This window comes from Arvicola amphibius, chromosome 2 (genome assembly GCF_903992535.2).
Source record: "Arvicola amphibius chromosome 2, mArvAmp1.2, whole genome shotgun sequence".
Classification (NCBI taxonomy): Eukaryota; Metazoa; Chordata; class Mammalia; order Rodentia; family Cricetidae; genus Arvicola; species Arvicola amphibius.
The window spans coordinates 34,025,872-34,051,560 of record NC_052048.2 but is presented as its reverse complement, the minus strand read 5'-3'; the positions used below and the strand labels follow the sequence as shown (position 1 = coordinate 34,051,560).

Sequence of the window (25,689 nt, the reverse complement as noted above, 5' to 3'; positions counted from 1 at the left end):
TGAGCTGGCCTCCTGTGGGCTGCATGTCCCTCTGGCAGATTCCCACGCCCTCCCAACCCTCCATACCTCCCTCAGTGACCACATTCTCCACAGTCCCATGCTGGCCCCAGGCCACTGTCACCGAGGCAAAAAGTGATTGAGATCTTTCCTCAGTGTACTGGCCACCTCTGGGGTTCTATGGTTCAGCCTGTGCCATGCACCATCATTAATTCTCACGGCAAGCTGGGAGGCGGATGAATCTGTCCCCACTGCATATGTGAGGAGGTTTACACAGGGAGCTGCCTGTTCACACAAACAATCACAGGATACCTACTGGACGCAGACACTGCAGGTAAGGTGCAATCATGAAAAGCAGGGCTCGGAACCACCAGAGCTGCCTACTGAGTACGAGCTACCTGGCAAGCTTGCTGGACGCAGGACACAATGCAACCAGTAACTCCCATGCTCTGCACCATGAAGCCCATTTGTCCATCACCAAAGCCTGAAAACTGAACTCTTCTACTCACCTCCGCTGTGGCTTTGAGAATCTACAGTTCGGCAGACAGAATTGGTGCTATCCAGGTACACAGTGGTACCCCAAAGGGGCTCGGAGATGAATCGACGCCAGGCGGTATGTGCAATGGGAGATGCCTGAGCGCTGGAACTGGGCTCTGGCAGATGAATAGGAGTTCGTGAGACCAATCAACAGGTACCTAAGCCAGGACTCCATGTCCCAATTTCTCATCCTCTCAACAAGCAGCACAGACTTCACAATGGTCATGGGATGAGGGGCAGAATCTCAAGGGCACAGCTCCCATCTGCTTCTCAGAGTCAACCTTCCATCTACTCTACAATCAGCTCTGAAACGCATTGACCTGCACCTTGTGGCCGGTTTGGGCCAGCCCCGAGGCGCTCTGCCTCTCCCGGGAGCTTCCAGAAGAGGTATGGTACCATACTGTTCAGACTGTCCCATCTCCCTCTGTCCCCTGTCGTAGACATAAGGACTTTCTCACCCTACGTCACTCATCCACCCTACCCCACTCATCCACTTCCTTCCATTTCCTCCTGTGCTCTTTACCCTCACCCAGCCTGGGGACACAAACACAGCCTCCGGTCCTACAGACCCCAGGCTCCATCCCCAGCTCTGTCCTTTAGTCTTTAAATCAAGCTTTCCATTTGCAAAGTGGAACTGATACTAATAGCTGTTGGGTGAAAAAAATGTGCCGGTCAGAGAAGGGACTGGGCACAGTCCACAGTAAGGACACAATGTGGCCTATGGGGCTGTTGTTAGGAACTGCACACACTGCGCCCATCATCGCAGAAGCTGCGCATAGGGCTGGCACATGCATGGAACTGTAGCCTCTACAATGGGTAGCTGTCCATCAAGGCCCCTACTTCCCACTCCCTGGCTGCGCCTCTGAAAATATAGCTGCCAAAACCATTTGCAGGGTCAGTGACAAAGAATTTGAGAAGATATGTCTTTGTGTTTTATCTATCTCATTTTACCCCAAACTACATTGCTTGAATTATAATCCTTTAAAATTTTTTTAAATGTGTGTGTGTGTGGGGGGGTGTCTGTATGTATGTGTGTCTGTGCTCATATATGTGCAGGCACCTGAAGAGGCCAGAAGAGGGCATCAGCTCTCCTGGATCTGAAGATAAAGATGATTGTGAGGTGTCTAACATAGGTGCTGGGAACTGAACTCGGGTAGGTGCTTGGTGCTGGGAACTAAACCCAGCTAGGTTTTTAGCAAGAGCACCATGTGCTTTTAACCAGTGAGCTGTCTGTCCAGCCCTACTGAATTGCAATCTTCAGTTACTAAACTGTCCTGCAGATTCCTGCTCTTCCTTGAAGCCTCATCCGCTCTGACAGTATTCGCCATCATTGGAGATAACCAGCAGCTCCTATCTCAGCACTTAGGGAAAGCTGTCAATCACACCTTCCCTGGAGATGGGAAGTGATGCCCACCCGGAAAGCCATGAAAGTCCACCCCTCTTTTCTCAGGGACTGGTGTGAGAGGAGAGCATGTGGACTCATCTGGACCAACCCCAGTCCCTCCTCAAACTTCACAGACAAGGGGAAGAGAAGACTGACCTGCCTTTGCCCGAGCTGAACCAGCTGTAAGAGGCAAAAGGAAGGAATGTCTGAGGACAAAACCAACACGGGAAGAACAGGGTGATGCCTCCATACATGGCCAACACACAAGTTTGCTTAAGCTCCTTTGTCTGTGACCAGTCCCAGGGACAGAAAGTGCTCCATTAAATATGACCCTTAAAGGGCTTACCAGCAGCTGGGGAACTGACCCATTTAGCCCCCATGTGGGTGTGGCTCTGATTGCTACTGCCTCATCGAGGGTATCAGGCAGGATTATCATTTGGCGGAGTCTTTGGGGCAAGGAGACAGACCCAGGTTCTGAAGACCTAAACAGGGAGGGCCTAGCTTTCAGGAACTCGTTTGAAGGGAATGTTGGGAGCAGGATACAATCAAGCCAACATTTGGGCCTTGGCTGTGTGCACTCATGATGAAAAGCAGCTAGGGAGAGCCAGTTTTAGGGTTTCCTTGGGACTAGCACCCAAGGGCTCCAGTGTGTGCTGTGACTTTGATTGCTGAGGAGGTGGCAGTCTCTGAGGGTTCCACTTTCCAGTGGTTCTGCTTGGCACTCTCTGCCTTCTAGTCAACAGTACGTGAACAAGTGGCCACTTCACACTCCCACCGCCGTGGATGGAGCCTCTTCATTCTACCTTCCCTGCCACTGGAACCTTGAGACGGTTCACGCTTGCCAGGGAATTCATCAGGAGCTGACCTGAGCTGCAGAACCACCCCACGGGCAGGGCAGGTGACAGAGTCTACAGCCAGGCCTCTCCCCTGAGCTCTATGGGACCCACTTGCCAAGAGGACACGCTGTCAGGATGTTTGGAGGAGATCAGGTTTGTTTTCTAACAGAAGCAGGGATCTGACTGGAAGAAAAGCATTCTCCAGAGTCAACGCAACAAGTGAGCTCCCAGGGAGCAGATGGGTCGTGAAGAGGCCTGGAACAAAACAGATTATCTTCAAGACAGCACTGAACAAGCAGAGCGAAGCTGTGGGTTTTACAGGAAGGACTCTTGGAAAGTAAATGCTCCTGGCACCCTGTGGGGACTCAGGCTGTGGCTTTACTACTGTGAGGAGTCAGAGCTCAGCGCTCTGCTTGCAGCCTGGGGGAAGGATGCTCTCTCTCTCTCTCCTCCCTCCCTCTCTCTCTCTCTCTCTCTCTCTCTCTCTCTCTCTCTCTCTCTCTCTCTCTCTCTCTCTCTGTGTGTGTGTGTGTGTGTGTGTGTGTGTGTTGCAGGGTGCATGCACACAGCCCTGAGGGCCAGTTCATTAGTTCATTCTCCACTTCCCAGAATGCATTGGGACCACTTCTGCCCACAGGGGTATTTTGTCCTAAGGTACTCCCAGGGTATCCTATGGCCTAGCTTTGGACATGCATACATATCCCCTCCCCCAATATCATATGACCCCATGTGTATAGAACCACTGTGGGGGTTGAGGTGACAAGCTGTAAGACTGACATCTGATACCTCTGATGAGCAGAGTTTTCAAGTCCCTCCTTGATCCCTTCTTTAAGTACCAAGTAGAAGCTCTTCATTTCTAAAATCCAATTGCCTTTAATTGCCTTTACTGTGCCACCTGGAGGAGCCGCCTTCAGTCACAGGAACTCACCTGGAGCAGGATGAGTTTTAGCCAACTGTCACTTCTCCCTGTGACTCTTGTCTTCCTCCCCTCCATTCTGGTCCCACAGTTGGGGCCAAGATTGCCCCCAACAGAGGCAGAGAGGAGTGGGCTTTGGGATGTCTAAGGCCTCTTGGATCAAAGGCAGAGTCCTGCTTCTCCTGTGCCCACAGAAAAGCTCTGTAGAGATTCCTCAGAGGGACGACAGGCCCACAGAGAAGGTACAGGGCCTTGACAACCCCCTGAGGATCCAGGACAAATGTCTCCATGGGGTGACACAATTTCAGTCTCATAAAGTGAGTGTTTCCTAGTCACTCTGTTCAGGGCACTGTGCTAGGCGAGTCTGCATCCACTGCATCTCCCACAATCCTATTTCACAGACAGGTAAACTGAGACAGACAGTATTTCTACCCCTCTTGATAAATTCAGTTAAGGACACATGAAGGGGGGCCCACTTCAGCAAAACAACTCTAGCTCTGAGATATTGGGGTGAGGGTGTGCTATGGAGCCATCTGTTAAGGCTTGGTTTAGATAAGAAGGCTACTCCAGGAATCCTCACGTGCTGAGGCTAGGTCCCAGCGCCACGCTGTCAGGTGGAGCTTAGGGAAGTGACTGTCTCCTGAGGTCCTACCCTCATCTACTGATGGAGTCAGGGTAGAATGAGACTTCAGTGAGGCAGGGCCTGACTGGAGCAGTGGCTTGGTGGAGGACAGGATCCCAAAAGGTGTGTCTTGTCCTCTGCTTGTTCCTCTGCTTCCTGGCTGCCATGAGGTGAGCAGCCTCATCCCTCACACCCTCCCTCTGCCATGACAGGCAGACTCACTATAGACCCACCGCAGAGGAGCCAGTTTTCCGTGACAGACAACTCTGAAACCAGGAGTCAAAATCAATAGTTTTCCCTTTTTGTTCTACGTAGCTGTGATAAGCACCATGGCCAAATGGTTTGAAAAGGGTTTATTTCAGCTTACAGGTTACAGTCCATCATTGAGGGAAGTCAGAGAGGGATCTCAAGTAGGAACAGAAGCAGGAACCGTGGAGGAAGCTAATCACTGGCTTGCTTCCCCCAGCTTCCTCATCTACCTTTCTTGTGCAACCCAGGTACACCTACCTAGGGAGAGCGTTGCCCACAGTGGGCTTGGTCCTCCTGCATCAATTAGCAATCAAGAAAATGCCTCACAGACATGTCCACAGACCAGTCTGATGGAGGCCATCCCCCAGCTGAGACTCCCAAATACCTCTGGATATGTTGATAGTGGAAGGTAACTAGGAGAGTTGATTCTATCACGTTTTCTGTTTCTTTTTATTTGTGTGTGTGTGTGTGTGTGTGTGTGTGTGTGTGTGTGTATGAGAGAGGGGGGAAGAGAGAGGAGAGAGAGGAGAGAGAGAGAGAGAGGAGAGAGAGAAAGAGAGAATGCAGAGAGAGGGAAAGAGAGGAGAGACAGAGAGAGGGGGAAAGAGAGGAGGGGGGAAAGAGAGAGAGAAAGAATGGAAAGAGAGAAAGAGAGAAGGGAGAGAGAGAGAATGCAGAGAGAGAGAGAAAAAGAGAGAGAGAGAGAGAGGAGCAACTAACACACCCAATTTACAAAAGAGGGTACTGAGGCCAGAGGATTTGGGATGTTGGAGAGGCAGGGGTGGGGAGCTGGAATGCTGCCTTTTGAACGCAGAGTACCCGACACGTATGTATCATGGCTTAAAGAGGCACACGGAAAAGCTGAAGTGGTCCAGAGGACCCTGGTTCTTTCATCTGGAGATGAAAGGGCACAAGTCTTTCCTCTTTCTGCACCCCAGATTTCCCCCATAGAAAGGGAGAACACCTCTGTCAAGGTGTTGTTATGAAGGTTACGGGAACTACTCTTCATGGAAGCTGAGAGCGGATGGAGGAATTTGGTAATAAAACAGGAATAAAAAGGCCCACTGGGTCTCAGGGGCCCCCAGTTATCACTTGGGTGACATTAGAAATAATCACAGGCAGTAGCCAGCATTTAGTGAATGCTACCCACAAACCAAGTACTTGTTTTAATTTTATATATATAAATAAATATTACATTAAATAGTAATGAATCTTACATTTTCATTACATTATATATTAAACATTAACTGACATATTTAATATATTCATTACATAATTAAAACAGTTCATTGAATAATTAATATTATATGAAGTAATTTTATTCACATACATATATATTCATTAAATTCTCACCATGACCCCTGAGAGGAAGGTATTAAATGCCACTTCCATTTTGTGGCTCAGGGAATTGGGGTTTTGCCTCAGTTTATCACCTTTCTGTCTCTAGGCTCAGTTTTTTTCCGATTGTGAATGAGGCCAGTCCATACCTACTGACCTAGTATTCATGAAACACCCAGAATGTGGTGCATGAAGACAGTAAACATGGACTTGCCCCTCAAACATGAACAGAGATCCCAAGTGGGTAGATACCGCCATTCCTGGGAGAGGCCTGGTCCCTAAGGAGCCTGCAGCTTCCCTCAAGCTGCACACAGCACAACGGGCACATCTTCCCCATCGCCCTTCACCTGGGAGTCCCACTATTTAAACAGTAGGGCAAATGGAGCTGGGGGTGTGTCTCTGTTGGTGAAGTGCTTGCCTAGCATGCATGAATCTCTGGGTTTGATTTCTCCAGCAACTCCATAAACTGGGTATGGTGGCACATGCCTATAACCCCAACACTTGGGAGGTAGAGGCAAGATGATTACAAGTTCATTTCTTGGTCACATAAGGAGTCCAAAGCAAACCTGAGATACACAGAAGCCTATCTTTTAAAAAAAAGTGAAAGAAAGAATTTCATCCGTGTTAGTTATAGGTCTGTCTCTGTGGGTTTGTGCCAAAAGATCCAGGTGCCAGGGACAGAGAACTCACTCTCAAATGAGAGGTGTCAGCACAAACAATCCTCCACAAGGGATGTCCTGTCCTTCACAAGTCACCTCTGCCCACCTGATTCCAGCCAACACTTCACAAAGCCCCCAACTGGCAACTTATTGGGACTGTTAACTTTTGCTGACACCAGACTGGCCAGAAAGTCTCCTGGATGGATGGACACATGGAGAAGACCTGACGGAGCACTGCCCCAAAGCATCCATGTGGAAAGAGCAAAGAGAGCGGCTGTGGCCTATCATATCACCACACTGGGAGCCAGCAGGGTGCTGGTTACACTGCTGGCTGTGGGTCTGGGGAGAGCAGGTTGGAGCCCACAAGGATCTAGCATGCCCCTTGTTAAACTTTGTTCAATGCAACTAAAGGGTATTGTGTCTTCCTATGAAGCAAACCCTTGGGCGGACGGGACACGGCTCAGTGTATTTTGTACAGTCTATCCAAAACCTCTATCAACAGCCTGAGGCTGAAGGCAGAGGAAGACTTTGACCTAAGTTAGAAAAGAGGTTTGCGACCCACCTTTGCCTCTGTGGAGTTTTGGAGGGCAGGACTTCAATGATCTCAGCTGTGCAATGGGAATGATCATGTTTACTTCATGGAACAATTGGTCAAATTAAACAAAATAGCCATTCTCCCCAAATAAGGCAACGTTATTTCCCCAACGCTTAGAGATGTGCAGGCTCAGTAAAATGAAAATGAAACAAACGAAAGAAAATATTGGGTGAGTCAAAGTAATTCTGTCAAGCAGGAATTCTGTAAAGAGAAAAGGAGCTTCTGGCTTCAGTATCATAGAAGGGTGCTTCAGTACAGTCAGAGCAGGAAGGTGGAGACACGGGAGAAAGGGGGCTCTTGATCTCAACCTCACAGAACAGTCCCCAGCATCACATCTTCTCTTCCTCTGCCTCTAGCCTTGGAACAGTTCCCCAGCCTCAGGCCAGCACCTTACTGGCCTGGCTTTGTTGCTGAGCAACCACTAAGATGCTATGCTTTGGCATATGGAGAGCCTTGTGGATGGTGGTCTGCTACCCTGTTTGCCTCTGCACATACTTTCCTAGCCATGGACTTTGCGGGCAGAACCCACAGTAGGTGTTCAATGAGGGGAAAAGCCAGCGGAAGAAGAACATTCCAGATGAAGCAAAGCCAGTCAAGAAGGTCTTGCAGAGATCAACATGGAAATGAAAGTACACCACTAACCGTTTCCTATACTGCCCCCCACACCTCCAGAAAATGTTGTAGCTAAATGGCAGAGCAGACCTGAAGACTGGGGATGGGCAGTCATGCCCCAACCACAACAAGCACATCAAAAGAATACCATGCTCCTGTCAACTGTAAAAAGGCACTGAGGGGGCCCAGGTTCTGGTGATTTTGTTCATAATCTGAGATGGACAGACTGGACCCTCAAAGGAGGTCTCTAAGAGCAAGAATACAGCTTTCAACCCACAGCATCCTTCCAGCCCCTGCTTCTTTAGCATATGTACCTGATGAAATGACCAGAGTGACTGAGAGGAAGATAGAGAAAAAACAGACACAGGCATGACTCTCTACATCTTCCCCGTGCCCTGCAAAAGCAACTACTAACCATTTGACAGAAAAGCAAACAAAGGCTGCTTGTCTTTGCCCTACTCACTCACAGGAGTGTAGTCACTCTGTGCTTTCTTTTCTGACGATTAAAGGGTGTGAAGCTGGGGCCCACCTGTCCCTGGTGATAGACAGTGGCTTTCGTGGATACAGGGCCTGCCTGAATGAACAAGTCCTGAACAGAGGCACAAGGGAAGAAGGGAAGTTTGACCCCTAGATGAAAAGAATTCACTTATGGGCAGGACACATTATCTGGTTATGTAATTCAAAAGACCAGAACACAAAACCAACCAACCAATCAACCAGACAAACATAAAAACCAACAAAACAAAACAAAAAAACTCCCCTCCAAACTTCGAGATGTTCTTAGGTGCCAACATGATGTCCAAAAGGTTTGGATTTCAGAGCATTTTGGATTTTGAGTTTTTAAATTAGGGATGCTTAACCAATAAAGTCTATTCAACAATTTCTAAATTAAGAAGAAAGAAAGAAAGAAAGAAAGAAAGAAAGAAAGAAAGAAAGAAAGAAAGAAAGAAAGGAGGAAAGAAAGAAAGAAAGGCCCACCCATCAGTTGCCACATGGGAGCCCGAGGCTGACATCTGGTGTCTTCCTTCACAGTTCTTCACTTTATTACTGAGGCATGATCTCTCAATAAGCCCAGAACTTGCCAATTCAGCTATTCTAGCTGGCCAGTTTGCCTCAGAGATCCCCAGCTCCTGCTGATCATCCCTGACTTACAGGTGACTGTCACGCCCATTTGGCTTTTAGTGGGTGCTGGGGATGTGAACTCAAGCCCTCACATTACTGCAGTAAATACTTTATCCACTGAGCCATCTCCCCAAGCCCTGTCCTCTCCCCCTCCTTCTCTCCCTCCTTCCTTCCCTTCCTCTCTCCCTTCCTCTCCTCTCCCCCTCTCTATCCTCTTTTCCTTCCCTTTGAGATAGGATCTAGGTATGTGGCCCAGGCTGACCCAGGGAACTACAGCAATCCTTCTGCTTCTGCAGGCATACACAACCATACCAAGCTAGAACACATCTTTTTAGAACACAAATGTTAACATAGGCACTGGGAAAACCCTGATCCAGCCATTTGCTTGTTGTGTGGCTTCCGGAAGTTTTTCGGTGCTCTGGAACCCCAAGAATCTCATTTGCAATATGGTGTGGGGGAAAATTCTACCTCCCTTATTTACAGAGTGACAGTCATAATAACCACACAGAGAGCCATGCCATAGAAGGATTCCAGGCCACAAGTCCCACGTAGTGGGTTCACAGGAATAATAAATACCAAGTTAGGCTCCTCCTCTTGCTGGCTTCTAGACTGTGTGGTCCAGTAGCTAGGGAAGGGGAGCAATATGAATGCCTGTGTGTCTATGAGAGGGCCTGGACACTGCAGCTGGCCCAGCAGGGGTCCTCAGTGCCCACCAGCTCCACTGGAGCACCCCAGAGCCTCCCCCAGCCTGCTTTGCTGTAACCCACTAGTGACACTTCTGTCCCAACACAAGCTTCACTGTGTCTGCAGCAAAACTTAGGGTGCCCACAAAGACAAATGGCTGCTCTCAAGACACACACTGCATTGAACATAGGTCAAGTTCACACCATGCAGGCTCAGTATCAAGGGCCTGCAGAGGTCTCTAGGGTCACTGCGTGCCTGTAGTTGGGAGCTTCTAGGAGAAATCAATGACCAAAGAATGTTTTGTTTCTATTCCTCTGCTCCAGACCTGGACACTGAGTCAGAGGATGGTGATTCCAACCTCTTGCACCTCAAACCAGAGAGCCAGTGTAGGGAGCAGCCTCCAGCTCATATAGCAGCTCACCCCTGAACCTCTATGCCTAGACACTCTGCTAAAAAAATAAGAGAATCTTCCAGAGTGTTGCATGTGTGCATGCATGTGTATGTGTGTGTATGTACGTGTGTGCATGCTTGTGTGCATGTTGACTTGCTCTATCAATAAGGAGCTTACTATCAACTAAAAGGGTAGGGCATTTTCTATACAGATCACTGCTTAACGTAAAACTGCTACCATCCATTCCCTGTTTTACAGCTGAGAAAGCTAAAGAGCAGAGACCAAATTAATACTTAGCTAGTACATAGACCAAGGTTTGGACCCAGTGTATACAACCTTACTTTGTGCCACTTGCTGGCTCCGGGAGTAAAACTTGGATGGGTCCTATTTTGAGAATTGGGGGACATTGATCTCTATTTTTTTATTAATTCAAAATAGGTATATTTTTATAAGACACTGAGCCTCGAGTTGGCAAGCAAACAAAACTCAAGCCAACAAGATTCTGCTTTCCACTCACAGGGTGGGCAGAGCAGGTTCGCAGATGCCAGTGTTGGGGGCTGCCTTGGCAGTGTTAGCAGGGCTGCTGTCTTATTCCCTGCCTCTTTCCCAAGCGTCATTCATTAATTTCTGCTCTATGGGCACTGGAGAGCGCCCGCTGCAGAGAAGTCATCTGGCCCTGCAGTCTTTTTTTCTGTAACAGGCTTTTAAAAATGTACATAAGGATCCAGTGAGAAACAGATGATGGGGCACGTCAAGGTCACGATCGCAGCTACTGGCCATGCTCTCCCTGGGAGGTCACCAGGTCTGCACTAATTCTCTTTACAAACCCCAGATCATCTTCCAGTGTCATCGTCTTGGATGGCTTGTGTGAGTCCTGGGACACAGGTTCCTGCCCCGCCTCCCAGGCCACGCTGGGAAAACTGTTCTTCTTACCCACCTGCAGGCTCATGAGAATCAAGTGCTCAGCATCAGTCGCAGGCACGATTACTGAACGGGTGCATGAAGTAATGAATGAGTGAGTGAATGAGCTATGCTGAACCTTTTTAAAAGTTTACTTTTACACACGTGGGTGTTTTGCCTGCATGTATGTCTGTGCATGACATGCATGACTAGTGTAGACAGACAGCAGAAGAAGGCAGTGAATCCTTTGGATATGGAGTGGGAGATGGTTATAAACCCCCATGTGGTTGCTTGGAATTGAATCCAGGTACCCTGTAAGAATAATTTACAATCTGCCATGGCATCTCTCCGGCCCCAGAGTTTATCAGAAAATGGCCAGCAACCATGCTCAGTCGGTAAAGACCTGTGGACCTGAGTTTCTTCCTGGAACCCACATGGTGGGCAGAGAACTGACTCCCACAAGTTATCCTCTGACCTCCACATGTGTACCACACACAAAATGATTAAATAAATAAGTGTAAAATAATTAAAAGATATCATTATCAGGTCTAAGATCTTTTTTTCTTTTTTGCCTTCCCTACCCCCAAACATAACAGAAGGAAGATGGGGGAGCACAGGCATGGCTCTTTCAAAGAGAATCACTAAGCTGGGAGAATCCTTAACATCCTGGTTAAGTTTGTTATCACTCCCTGCCACAAAAGAAAATAAAATCATGGTGGTTTAATGGCGATGGTCACACTTGCTCCTTCTAGCACAAATGACAAGTGCTGCCCGAGCATTCTTAGGACTGGGAAGGCAACAGTATCATAAAAAACAAAACCCAACCAAACCAAAACCCCTTCTGTTCATGCTAACTCTGCAGTTATTCTGAGGATCTGTCCTTGTCTGTGATGATTGTGTGCATGTTAGACACTGAAGAAAGTGGCAGAAGTCACCCTCACTTGAGGACAAGGCATGTGGTGGGGGAAGAACAGGCCCAGCAGAGACTGAGAGCAATGAAGTCACCTACTAGCCTCCAAAGACTTCCTTGGGCACTGGGTGACTACCTCCAACTGGTCCAACGTGACCCCAAACAGGCTCAGGCTTCCATCCACCTATCAGTGTGTGGCTGCAACCTTGCAGGAGGGGCTCAGCATGGGACTGAACTCCAATTGGCTTTAATAACTTAGTAAGCACTCAATGCTGAGCCACCTCTCCAGCCCCAAACACAAAGTTTTCAGATCTGGGATGGGAAATACACTCCTGGTGACAAAGTTGACAGACACAGTATCTTGTGTCCTCAAGGACATGAGCGACCATTCCACATTTCACAGTCCTTTATCGTAGCAAACCATGATGCCCCTGTGAAGGACCACATGCCAATCTGTAAACTGGGTTTGTGCACCCTCCTCCAGCAGGTATCTGACCATCTCCCATGTGCCTGGCTTTCTCCAGTGTGAGGGTACCACAGGGACTGAATGGGCAGAGCTCCTCACCCTGGGGGACTTATGTTCGAGTGAAAAATACCAACTGAATGGCTGGCCAGGTACATGCCATAGCTTAGCCCTTCATTTAGTTCACTCTGACCTTTTGTTCATTTTTAATCAAGTCATATACTGGGTGCCAGGTTTGTCTCTTGTACTTTCCCCATGGGAATGCATCCTTCGGGTGAAACCCTATTAATGGCGAGACACAGACTGGTCCCTATCTTTTTCAGTCCTGTGGAATTTCTCTTGGGGATACAGGGTAGAACCAGCTTCTTGTGTGGCAGTCATTAGGATGCAAACTCTACAGGCCAGGATTGAGCTATGTGCTGCCCATGGCTGCACCTCCAGAGTCTGCACAGCAACTAGCACCCAGTAGGTACTCACTAAGTGCTCAGTAGGTGAGTGAATGCATTCAGGTTGTTCTCAGTGCTGCCCAAAGGCCACCTGCATGAGATTCCCAGTTCTCTGCCACAGGCACTACCCAGTGCGCCTGCCAGGCCAGAGCACATGTGCGTTTATTTTACACGTTTTATTTGGCAATAATTATATATCTATAGGGGCTGCAAGGAAATGAACAGAGAAGACCATGGATACTGCCCCTGGCATCTCCCAGAGTTATCATCCTGCTGAGTGTGAAGCACAAAAACCCAAAACTGACATGGCCACAAGGTGATGTCACTATTGCCCAGGTCCCTGCTCCCTGTGTCTGTCAGAGCACATGTATGTGTAGCTCAGAACAGTGTTCTCCTGTCACCTCTGCAGAACTGCCATCAAGGTCCCACACTATCCTCATGAGATTCCCTTCTGCCAGTCCTTAGAGTCTCCCTCTAAATGCTCCCTCCCCAATCCCCAGTCCCCAGCCTTTGCGATCACCAAATCTATTCTCATGCCATCTGGTTAGCACTAACAAAAATGAAATCTAGCAGTAGGAAAGAGTTTGAGGTGTTTTTACTCTTTGAGATTCACCTAGGTTGAAGTATATATCAATAGTCTGTTCTTTTCATTACTGGCTAGTATTCTATTAAATGGGCATGCCACAGCTGTTTAATTCACATTTGGGGTTAATCCAAATAGATACCACCTATTTGTCCCTGAATAATGATCCTTAGTGTGGAGACTGCTCTGCAGTCAGTGCCCAATTCTCCCTCTCTTCCTCTCTCCCCCCCTCTCTCCCTCTCCCTCTCCCTCTCCCTCCCTCCCTCTCTCCTCTCTCTCTCTCTCTCTCTCTCTCTCTCTCTCTCTCTCACACACACACACACACACACACACACATACACACACACATGCACACCAAAAACAAAACCCCAAACACCTGCCAGTCCAGTGAACAAAATTGTCTTCCCTTTAGATTCTTCTGAAGAACTCTGCACAGCCAGAGACCTGTGGGCACAACCAAGAGTTTAAGGGGGGTGGCTTCCATACCAACATCCCCTGAGGTCAGGGACAATGTCAATAGTTGTAGGAATGAAGGCCTCCATGGTCTTCAGAATTCACACCCTGTCCAGTGGGACTTTGGAACTTCTCTTGCCTGTTCCTTGAATGTTCAGATGGTGTGGCTTACTGATGACATACTAAGGCTTGATGTGGTGCTAATTCTGAGCCTGGGACTCTAACTCTGCTGCCACTGTGCAAATGAACTCAGGCTAGTTCCTGAGGGATGAAACACTGCATGGAAAAGAGACAAGCAGCCTCAGCTAAGGTCACCATAGTCTGGCCTGGAGCCAGCACACTCCACCATACAGGAAATCACCAGGCTCTGCAGAATCATCTTCACGGCCTTGGCAGACCAGACAAACAAACAAGCCACAATGAGAGAGGCCCGGAAGGCCTTTGGTGGTGTGCTGACCTGTAGACTACAAAGTCACAGGTAATAATGGACACACACACAAGCTGGTCTGATGCACGTTAATGGCTGGTCTGTCTTGCAGAGCCAGGAGGCTCTCAGGACCCATCTACAGATCAAGTTCCAGCATGCTTGACTAGAAGACACGTTCCCTGGTTCCACTCCTGATCTTGCTACCCACTCTGAGCAAGGAGCTCCCTTAACTTCTGTCAAAGACAGTTTGCATCTTAACGCGGCAGTGGGTGAGACACTCAGGGCGGGAATCAGCCTCTTCCTGGCCTCATCTTCCATGGCTCTGTGTTTGCAGATAAAAATACCCTCCCCTCCTCTCTACTGTGGAAGCTGTCCAGGGTCAGCCGCCCACACACTTCCACGCGATTTCTGACTCTGGTTATAAAACCTTGGCCCCAGAAATAGAACACAAGGGGATTTCACAGGCATGTGCTCCGGCACAGTCTCCACCATTCCTGAAAAACTTGGGGAAAATTTACTTTCAAGCTTTGAACACCGTCTTCAAAGTCCTACCCACCCTGGCACCAAACATCTATGAGGGGCCATGGTTTTTATTTTTATTTTTTATATTCTCTCTCTCTCTCTCTCCCTCTCTCCCCCCCCTCTCTCTCCCCTCTTCTCTCTCTCTTAGCAGGTACTGCTGTTCTCAAGTCTTGCTAGCTCCTTTGGTTACTATTGATCACCTCTGGACCCTTCTGGCTTTCCTGGCCCTGATCATCACTGTGCAGTTCTAGCCAGAGCTCAGCTTTCTCTGTCCTCTGGCTGCTCTTCTGCCTACCCTCACACCTGCCCTTACATTTAGCTCCTTCAAAGGTATCCCAGGAACACATTCCGTTCTGAGTACCACACTCATGGTAGCCTCTCCTTCCTAGCTGATACAGCGTGGACTACAGAGCAGAGGCTACTGCCAGCAAATCTCCAGACCAACTCTCCTATCATAGGTAGAGACTAGAAAGTCAACCTGGGAGGAACGGAACCAAGATGGTGAAGGTGGTGATAACCAAGGCTGAAAAGGAGACCAGGATAGTGGCACAAGAAGTTCCCATTACCTGATTGAAAAATGGCACTCTTGGGTGATGATAACAACTATTCCGTTTCCTAAATCTGCACAACGTGCTGGACGCTGAGCACCTGTTTAAGCATAATCCTCCTACAGATGATGAAACTGGGAGCAGGGAAGGGATGTATCCCATCTGGAGTCATATAGCTGGTTGGCACAGCAAGGATTTAAAGTGAGGTTCAGTTCTAATGACCATAGCTCTGTAAGCCTACCTTGGATCCTGCTGTAGGCGCCTCTCCCATCAAGCTTTTCACCAAATCAGACATTTTCTAGGCCCTCCTGACAGTTTCCAGGCTCCCCTTTGCCCACTCCCAGTACACCACCCACTGGCCTTGAGTGGGCCCACCATGCTCATCACTGCCCACGACTCTCTAGAACAGAACCATATTCTAAACTAGGACTTGCCTCTTCCGGCTCTTGATGGTGGGCAAGTCACCTCGTTCTTTGAGCATCAGCTTCTCTATCTACAACCTGAGAGTGGAAAGCTGAAGGACCAGGAGGACTGTAATGGTGCCCTGGACACTGCCAGCCCTCAAGAGAGGAGAGCTCACTTCTGAATCTGCCACCCTCACAGCCTCTCGTTCACCACACATCTCTGCTCCTGTACCTGGGGGCCACCTCCAATGTCTAGCACCTACAGATATGGCCACTTCCCAGGAGGCCCTGTCTGCTTTAGAGTCAATCCGGTGCCACGCCCTTCAGACACTCTTGTATTGTGACATCTCTGTAGTCAACACTGTGTCTACAGTCTCTGTGAGTGCTAAGCTACCCTCTCTGGTTGGCATAGCATCAGTGCATCTGGCACCCAGAAACTCCCGAATATTAGAATTAGAAGGAATAATAGCTGCTGATACATTTTAACCAATTAATCAACCAATAACTAACCAACTAGCTAACCAGTTACCATCCATAGTTTACTCATTGCCCTGGCCTTGTGCTAGTCTTTGAAGATCACAAGAATCCCTCTCCCCATTCCACTTCTGTGCACTTGAGTGCACAGTGGATAGCTTCTGGGCACTGCCCCCTCAGCCTGCTCCCTGTATCTTTCTGGTTGGCAGAGCCCTAACTGCTCGGAGTATGGTCCTGTGGCCACTGACTCAGACATGGGATCTGGTCTATTTAGGCTTTGCTGATCCATTCTCTTGGTGGTGACTGGTTCAGGCATGGCCATGTGACCCATTGTCTGACAAGGAGACAAGAATGAGTTAGCTTGATGGTGAGGGAGAACTTGACAAGACAAGGAGATGCCTTCTGTCCTTTCTCTCAGGGACTCCTCTATAGAGCAGGGAAGGAGCAAGCCTTCTTGGTAGAGCAGTATAAAGGCTCAAAGGAAGCCACATGTAAGACAGTTTGTGTGACTGCCTGGGTGCCCGGAGAGTGAGACCGTCATCACACCCACCTTTGTCTGCAGGATATCTCACCTGAAACAGCAGAGGAGCTCTAAGCCCAGGTCTTGGCTCTTCCCACGCTCCGCTGTCTACACCAAGCCATGACCTCCCTCCATCCTCCTTCCTACAGACCTTCACAAATGGCCCCTATTTCATAGATGTTTTCTCTATTCAGTCATCTCATGGCTTTCTTCTGTTCTTTTGCCCCAAATGAGTCTGGAAGATTTGCTAGCCTCACTTCTGTGAATGCATCCGTAGGTTGCCTGGACCTGTGCTCAGATTCCCATCACGGTGTTACTTGTGATAGCGAAAAGAGAGAAAACAATGGTGGCTGGGTCGCTCATAAAAGATGAGGTAGAGATGTATCTGTTGATATGCAAGCCATCCAAGCTCTATGACCGAGAGAGAGAAAGGCTCCAGAAATACAGTATTCCTCCACAAACTTATCAGTCATGGAGAACCTTCTGGAAGGACATTTGACAGAATGTTAACAGGATCGAGCTTTGTTTCACGACATTTCATCTGAGTTATACTTTCTTCTTTATACTTTTTGATACCATTTGAATTTTACATAATCCTTACATAACATCTCTATATCCAGGGGGAGACAGAACTACTTTTATTTTGAAAAGAGGAAAAAATACATACAGAATCACAGCCAGGATCCACCTTCTTTGGGCATGGTTCCCTAGTCACGTGAGACAAGATTTGGGGTTTACTGTAGTCTTTCCAGCCCAGATCCCCAACCCCCATGCCTCTGCCTGACTCTGCCCAGAACTCTCTAGTTTGATAAACCCGGAAACAGTGAGGCAACTAAGAAGCCAAACATCTGGAGGGAAAACACAGGGCTGGGGTGGGGAAGTGCACACTGAGATGCCTGTAAAATTATACAGAGGGACTCAAGAGAGAGCAGGGGACACTGCCTATAGAGGAGCGACATCTACCGTGGCTTTGCATGTGGAAGAACTACCAATGGACACCTTCTGTGCATCTGCTCACCGATCTGACTCACTTCCCAGCAGAGTGACATAAAGGAATAGAAACAGACGTGCCTGAGCGTCCACTTCTCTCAGTGCAGAGACGCTAACCTGACCTGCTCTGCCTTGGCCATGTCCAACCACCTCCACTGTCATTCCGTCAAGCTGACCCTGCTATAAGGGATGGTCCTGTCTTAAGTGCTATTTATTTCTTTGTGTGTGTGTGTGTGTGTGTGTGTGTGTGTGTGTGTGCGAGCGCGCATGCGCACGAGCGCATCTGTATGTGTGTGTGTGTACGCATGGAAGCCAGCAGTCATTCTGATGTTTTCTTTTATTGTTCTGCACACTAGGGCTTGAGACAGGGTCTTTTCACTGAAAATGAGCGCACTGTCTCCACTAGACTGGCTGTCAGTGAGCTGGGGATCTACTGGTCTCTGCTTTCCAGCACTGAAGTTACAGATGTGTACCACTGGCGCTGACTTTAACGTGGTGCTGGGATCTGAACTCAGGCCCTTGGGCTCACATTACATTTTACCCACTGAGCCGCCTCTCCAGCCACCTTCAGTTCCACTTCTGCTTTCTGGATAAGGAAGGGGGGCAGTCTCCTGAGCCCTGCCCAGACGATAGGCTACAATAGTTATAGCTCCTGGGTTGGGGCAAGGAGGGATGCCTCTTTCTTAGTGTCTCCCCCCTACCATGCTTTTCTTCTGCTTCCTGTTTCTTGAGTCAAGAGCTCTCTGAGACTCTGAGGAAAGATAGGGGCACCCCAGTCTTAAACTTGTCAAGATGCCTGACCTAGCACGATACTGTGTTTGAGCTAATGAAGGATCCTGTGTTTGAGCTAATGAAGGAGTCACATCACAAGGGACCCTTTTGTGTAAAGTAACTCCACAGCAGGTCCCTCTGATCTTTACTGACCCTTTCCTAGGCCTGCCCTATGGAAGGCAGAATCTTCCCTAATTAGTCCTTGAGAAAGAGGCTGGTGTCCTTCCTAGTCTCAGGAGGGAAGAAGTCTGTCTCAGAAAGCTCACCCAGGACTCCCCTCTACCTGTCCCAGCCCTACACTCTAACTCCACTTCTGTGCCATCAGAAAGAAAACTTGCACCGTTGTCCCTTGGACAGTTTACCATGCAGAGATCTGTAGATGCCCAAGGCCCTCATGTAATACTGTGTAATATTTACACAGACCCCCCCCGCCCTCCTCCTGTTCCCTTTAGATGGCTCCACCTGTAATACCTCCAGGTATGCAAACAATATGTAAATAGTTGTCACTCTGTCTTGTCTGGGGAATAATGACAAGGAGAAAAGCCTGTACAGATGCAATTTTTTTCCCTGAATATTTCTCATCTGCAACGGCTGAAGCCAGAAATGTTAACCTAGAGACCTGGAGCATGTAGTTGGGAGTGGGGTGAGGGTTCTATTTCTATCTTCTGCCATTCCTCAAACTGTTGTATGAATGGGGAAGAAAGATATTTATGAGGGCCCAAGCCAGCCTTCCACCAAGCACACCCTTTGGAGGGATCTGGGCAGCTACTCAAATATTCTGAATCTCAGTTTCCACATCTGTCTTTATGGGTTCTAATAGCTGGTTTTTGATTTCTGTATTTTATGCTTCTGACCTTTTTGGGCCTTGTTGAGCCTGGAGAGACAGTCCCTGTCAAAGGTAGTCAATTCTTAGAGACAGCAAATGAGCCAGTTCAGAGCCTGGATGCCCAGCCGCCTCCTTCATGAAACTGTATTCTCTGGCCCAGGACACCCTTGCCCTTGTCAGCCTGGGGCCAGGTGCCAAAGAACTTAGGAACAGCCCTTATGCCTACTGAAATCGCCATAACTGGGCACTTGAGCCCACCCTGCCTTCTCAGGCAGGCACAGCAAAGCCCTGGCTCGTTACCCACAGACATGTTGGACTTCCTGACCAGTGGTTCTTTTCTGAGTGTCCTGCCTGGCACACGGCTCCCACCTTTCCGGACCTCAAGCTACAAACTCTACTTCTACTGACAGCCTTCTGCTTACCTGTTGGCTTACCACACCTGGAGAGAGTTCAGCCAGGGACAGTGTCACCTGGTCCATAGTGTCGTTGGGAGAGTATAACAGATGAACACCGGGAACTGTCTCAGGCAGCTGTGGGCACCTGGCAGGGCTTTCATTTACTTTTAAATTTTGTTTGTGTGTATGTGGTGTTTTTAAAGCAGTGTTGGAACTGAGGGCTAAGCTCCTTTTTAAAAAATCTTTCTCCTATCTGTCTTTCCCCCTTCTTTCTGCCTCCCATTTCTCCCCAACTTCTGCCCAGGATCAGCTACATAATCTTTGGATCCAATCCAAAATAAAACGGTGGGCCTCTGCGTTGATAAGAACTGTAGGACTGACTGAGATGGTTCAGCAGGTAACACTACATACACATACACGCACACACACACACATGCACACACACACACACACATGCACACACACCTGCCCCCACCTTCCTTTATATCAGATGCTCTCCTGATTCCAACATCTTTTTATTCTGATTTTCCGAAGGCCCCAGTGAACCCCAATGCTCTGCTTGGCTCCTGATGGCCATATTCACTTAGCTGGGGGTGGGGGCAGAGGCAACCCAGAATTCCCAAGGAGTTCAAGAAATAAGTTATATTAAATGCATTTTATTAGTCTCAGAGTCATATGGCAACTGAGGTTAACGCAAAGGAGGGGAGTTAAAGTGGTTTGTATGGGATTTAACAAATGGGCAAGACAATTTAAAGTGCTCAGATTTCTTATTTGCGAAGTACATTGCTAAAAGCCCTGGGCCCCTGCTAGGTTAGTATTTCTCTTCTTGGCAGTCAGTCTGATTGGGGGAAGCCTCTGCACTGCTACTGATACAGCCCTTTTCATCTGCAGTGATTCTGTATCACCCACTGACTACTGCAGGACCTTGCAGGCAGGCCATGGTATGGATCTGGTGAAAGAAAAGCCCTGTTGGTTGGAAACCCTGTTGAATTGATTTTCTCTCCCTGTTCCTCCAATACAGCATCTTCTCCTCCCCTCTGTCTCTCTGTTTCCCAAATACAGCATTACCAGGGCTTTGCAAGTCCTTCTGAAATCCATAATGTGTCACAAGCCATTGCACACCATGCTGAGACCAAACCTCCGACAGCTTCTGCTGTTCCAGATCTGAGACTTGTCCTGGGGATTGATGTCTCCAAACAGTCTGCATGCCCCACAGCTTTGTCTTAGCAATCTGGGTCTAAAATGACTCCTCCACAGCTCCCCACCAACGTCCATAGTCTGCCAACCTCTTAAATCACCCACCAACGTCCCACTCAAAGACCTCTCCTCCAGGAAGCTGCCTCTGATTTCTCTAGGCAGAAGCAATACACCACATCTCGTCTCCCTGCAACCCCAGTCCAGATGTTGGCTGGCAGCCAACCGATAGTGTTTTTGAGAGGGATGTGAGCATCCCAGGCTCTAGTATCCCTCATCCCTGGGGGGTAGCAGAGCAGAGCAGTTACAGAGTAAAACGGTCCCAAATCCATTTCTAACTAGCTGCATATATAGGGTAATACTGACCTTGTGGCTTTATGAGGGATAAATCAGAAGATGACCCAAAGTCTTTAGCACAGAGCCCAGCGAAAGGTATTAACAGCTCTCTCTAGACACTGGCATGCGGACACCACAGGCTGGACAGCCCATATCCCAGTGTGGATGGGCCTTCTTGGTTGATGCCTGGCCCTGGTGCTATTATGGCTTACTCTCCAGTGTATCAGTTTAGATGAGAAGCTATTCCCAGCCTAGATGGCTGGGATCAGGTCTATTTCATTTACCAATATGCCCCTGGCACACTAAGGAGTGCTTAGCATGTAGTTAATAAAATCAAATGAATGAATGTGTCTCCAGGTCTGGGAGGTGATTGGCATCTGGCAGGGATTGCCTTGTTGGAAGCTGTGAGTGACTTCAACTATGTCTTAGGCAGGAAACAAGGTTGTTTTCCTGAGTGGGAGAGTGAGCCCCAGTTCCTAGCCCCCAGCCTTTGCTGCCAGTACCACCAGGGATGGAGGAATAGTCTCTGAGGTAAGAAAAGAGTGGGACAGATGCAGGGGTGATCCTGTGCTCACTACTGGGGAGCAGGAGTCTGTTTCTTCTGTCATCAAAGGACCCAACTGCCTGTCCCAGTTGGGACTCAGTATTGATTTCTCCTTGGAGGCTGCAGGAAAGCACGGCACTGTTAAGTGGGTACAGTGGCTCCCAAAGATGCTGGCTTTTCACTTTCACTGAAGAGGACACAGAGACATAGGTCCAGCAGGCCCTGTCCCTACCAGACCACAGTGACATGGGGGAGAGCCCACCTCAACCTAGGGGCCAGAAGTGGAAGGAGGGAACCAGGCTAAAAGCTTTATCTCTTATCAGCTGAAGCACAGAATGGAGCCATACCAAGGGTGGGTGGGTTGGTCACAGACCATGAACTAAGCATTGTGGCAAAAATGAAGAATATTGGCTCAGTTAGCGGCCAAACAGCCGTAATGAGGTAGCTATTATAAGGAAATTGACAGAGAGAGAGAGAGAGAGAGAGAGAGAGAGAGAGAGAGAGAGAGAGAGAGAGAGAGAGAGATTTGTCAGAGTTCCAGGGCTAGTAAGAAGCAGGGCATTTCAGATCCAGAACCTTCTTTCATAGGAACCAAATAAATCCTGAAAAGAAAGCCTCGTTCTCCATCTTCTGGCTGTGTGACCTTGAGGCTGGCTCACCCTCTCTGGGCCTCATGTCCCTTTTCCAAGGGTAATGATCCAGGAGGCCGTGTTCCTAGAACAAGGGCACCCCCTATGGCCAAAATATCCTTTCCTCTGGAGTGACCAGGCCCAGGGTGAACCCAGGTGTCCAGAAACATAGTGGTCCATCATGAGGGCCCAAGGCAAACCTGCACAAGGCCACTTTCACAAACAGCTTATGCGGTGGGGCTGAAAACCCAAACCCAAACTGCAGCTCTAGTGACGAATGGCTTGGGCTTCCGAGCTTTGGAGCTCTCCTGTCACCAGGTGGGGGACCCATGCGAGCTTGGGGAAGAGGACGCCCAGAAAAGGTGAGGCCCAAGATGCACAGAGCTCAAAGCAGAGAGTCCTCCCGCACACTGGGAAGCCACTTTTGGGGAGAGAAGCCCCCAGCCCTAGTCCCTGTCCACAGCTCAGAAAGCATCCCGGTACAGGGACACCGGTCTGCCGGAGCACAGCAACCCTCCCCCCATACTAAGGGGAAATCAGGTGCAGGAGTCCGGGAATATCTGGGAAGCAGGCTGATGGGGGTCTCCGCGCTCTGGACGCCCCCAGCTCCGGAAAGTTTGTGCGCCCCCTCCCCGCGCCGCGCCCGCTGCCGGGTGCCCGCTCAAGGTCACCCTGACACCGCGGACACCCGGCCCCCCGGCCAAGCTCTTACTGCAGCCGAGGCCGCGGGGTCCCCGGGCGACACGGAAGAAGCCGCGGGGAAGGAGGCAGAACCCTTGCAGGCAGCGGGGAAGAGAGGCCCCGGCCCGGTCCCCTCGACCCTCACCTGCGCCCGCTCTGGGGCGACGATGCCGCCGCCGCTGCCGTTGCCGCTGCCGCCGCCCCTGCTGCGCGCCCGGCCCGGCCCGGCCCTGCGTCCCCGCCGCCACCGCCGCCTCTGCGCCCCGCGCCCGCCCGAGCTCCAGCCGCCGCCGCTGCACTGCGCTCCGCCCGCTGCTCCCTCCTCCCGCTCCCTCCTCCTCCGTTCCCCTCTGCCCCCCCCCCCCCCGAACTCGACTCGGACAGCGCCCCCCCTCGCTCATCGGGCCACTCACTCGGGTGGGCCATGAAGACTCTCTCCCTTCCAGGATACCAACTCCATCTCCGTCTGTTGCCCACAGCTCCTTCCCCAGGAACCCCACAGAGAGCCCCTAAACACTTCCCTTTCCCCTCTTTTCCCATGGGGCAGAGAGCCCCCCTCAAGGAAATCCGTAGGTGATATGGGTAACAGGGTGGAGAAAGTCTGCCGGGAGGCTAGCTTTGGAGGGGGATTGTCTAGGTCAACCTTGGGGATTTAAGTCCTGGGCTCTTTGACATTCCTAGAAAGGACAATGGTTGGCCCTCAGCTTCTGTTGTGGCCCCTTAGGGCCCGGAGGAGTCCAGGACAAGGGGCCCCAGACAGAGAAGCAAGTTGAAAACCCCAGGCACCCGGGAAACAACCTCCTCAGTTAGGCTTCCCCTCCTTGGCTCAGGCCCCAAGTCGCAGAAAGCTCAGTTCCTGCAGAAGCCAGGCCTCTGACTACCAGCGCCTGGGTCTGCGCCACGCCATCAATTAATCATGCCCACTTGTTTATTTATTTATTGGCTTTATAAAAAGCCAAATGCACTCCTCACAGGAGGCAGGCAAAGAGAAGATGGGCCCCCACCCAATGAACCCACCAGGGTAACTGACCTTCCCCCCTGGTTGGCCTCCGTGGGTGAAGGAGGTTCCCTGTGAGGAGACCCTGCAGTTCTTATGTCTGGACACCCACTTCCAGGGGACACTCTGGACCCTGACACCATTTGTGGGCCCAAATCTCCCAGGTCTGAGTTTGGCAACTCTGAGCATGAGAACTGGTTACTTCCCTGCAGGGCTTCAGCCAGCAGGGGTTGGGGTAGGGAGATGAGGGGTGAGGGAGAAGGGACTGGGAGCTAGCCACCAGGTGGAGAGCCCTTAAGTGTGACCAGAGGTGTCCCCAGGCTTGGCTTGGCTCAGAAATGGGTTCTCACTGATCCACACTCAGCTTGGCAGGTGACACCTGTATCTTCTGCACCATCCTTGGGCACCCAGAGGACACCCCTTCACCAATGCTACAACCATGCCTATCTCTCCCTGCCTCCCCCATGCCAGCTGCAGGCCTACTGAGCAGCCCCAGGTGTTCCCACCCACCCGTCAGCAGACTCCTCTGGAGCGGCCCCAGAATCTGCTCTTAGATCTTTCAGGTCTCCACAGTGACTGTGACTTCTGCTACTAGCTGAAGTCAGACATTGATAATGTTAGTCCTGCTCCAAAGCCCCTAGTCCCCCTGTGTGCTGGAGAGTTTTCTGTCAACTTGACACAGGCTAGAGAAGCAGAGGGGAGGGATCCTCAACTGAGAAAATGCCTCTATAAGACTGGGCTGTAGGCAAGCTTGTAGAGCAGTTTCTTAATTAGTGATTGATGTGGGAGGGCCCAGCTCATATGGGTGGGGCCATCCCTGGGCTGATGATCCTGGGTTCTATAAGAAAGCAGGCTGAGCAAGCCATGGGGAGCAAGCCAGTAAGCAGCACCCCTCTGTGGCCTCTTCATCAGCTCCTGCCTTCAGAGTTCTGTTAGAGTTCCTGTCCTGACTTCCTTCAGTGATAAGCAGTGAGTGACAAGGAGATTTAAACCCAATAATCCTTTCCTCCTCAAGTTGCTTTTGGTAATTGTGAATAAACAGCAATAGTAATCCTAATTAAGACAGCCTTGAAGCCCCACAGTCTCAGGACCCCATTCAACAACTTCCCACATCCTTCTGTTAAGGCTCAAAGTCTCTCCACATATATCTAGTTCTGGGCCATGCTGCCCTTCTAGGAAAGTTCCTTTTCGTCTCTTGAGCACTCTCTCCCTAGTCAGAGTGTCAAAGCGGGAGCTTAGCAATGGTCTCTTGTACAATCCTTAGGAACCAGTGGGCAAGTTGGAAAGCAGCAAAGAGTGAATTCACACCTGTAATCCCAGCACTTGGGAAGCTGAGGCAGAAGAACTCTGAGCTGGATGCCTACCCAGGCTAGAAAGTTTCATGCTAGCCTAGGCTACACAGTGAGACATTGTCTCTGGAAACAGAAGTCAGGAAGCAAGAGACAGCATGGTGACTTATGGTTGCCTGAGACCTGGTGCAAGACCCCAGCCTCTGAATCCACTGGTTCATCTGTTAAAACAATGACACATTCCATGACCCTATCTGAGGAGCATATAGTCACAGCTTCTTCTGAGCACCAACTATGTATTAAGATGCTGGAATTTTCCAAGATGATCTGGTAGTTACAATGAAAATAGGGAAGGCAGCGTCATATGTCTGTGAGGACCAGGTGATGCCCAGTGGGGTGAGCTCACTGGGGTTTGAGAGAAAGTAATGCTGCCTGCAAGGTGACA

At 49.7% G+C, this 25,689-nt stretch overlaps 1 protein-coding gene across 1 annotated transcript in view; it reads right to left on the bottom strand.

Moving 5' to 3' along the window:
- Window positions 1-23,169, bottom strand: part of Atp2b2 (ATPase plasma membrane Ca2+ transporting 2) — a 319,368-nt gene extending 296,199 nt beyond the window's left edge. Inside the window, exon 1 of the mRNA XM_038318670.2 lies at window positions 23,104-23,169. The gene's annotated coding sequence lies outside the window, so the exon portion shown is untranslated. The remainder of the gene's footprint in view (window positions 1-23,103) is intronic.
- Between the last annotated feature and the right edge of the window lie 2,520 nt (window positions 23,170-25,689).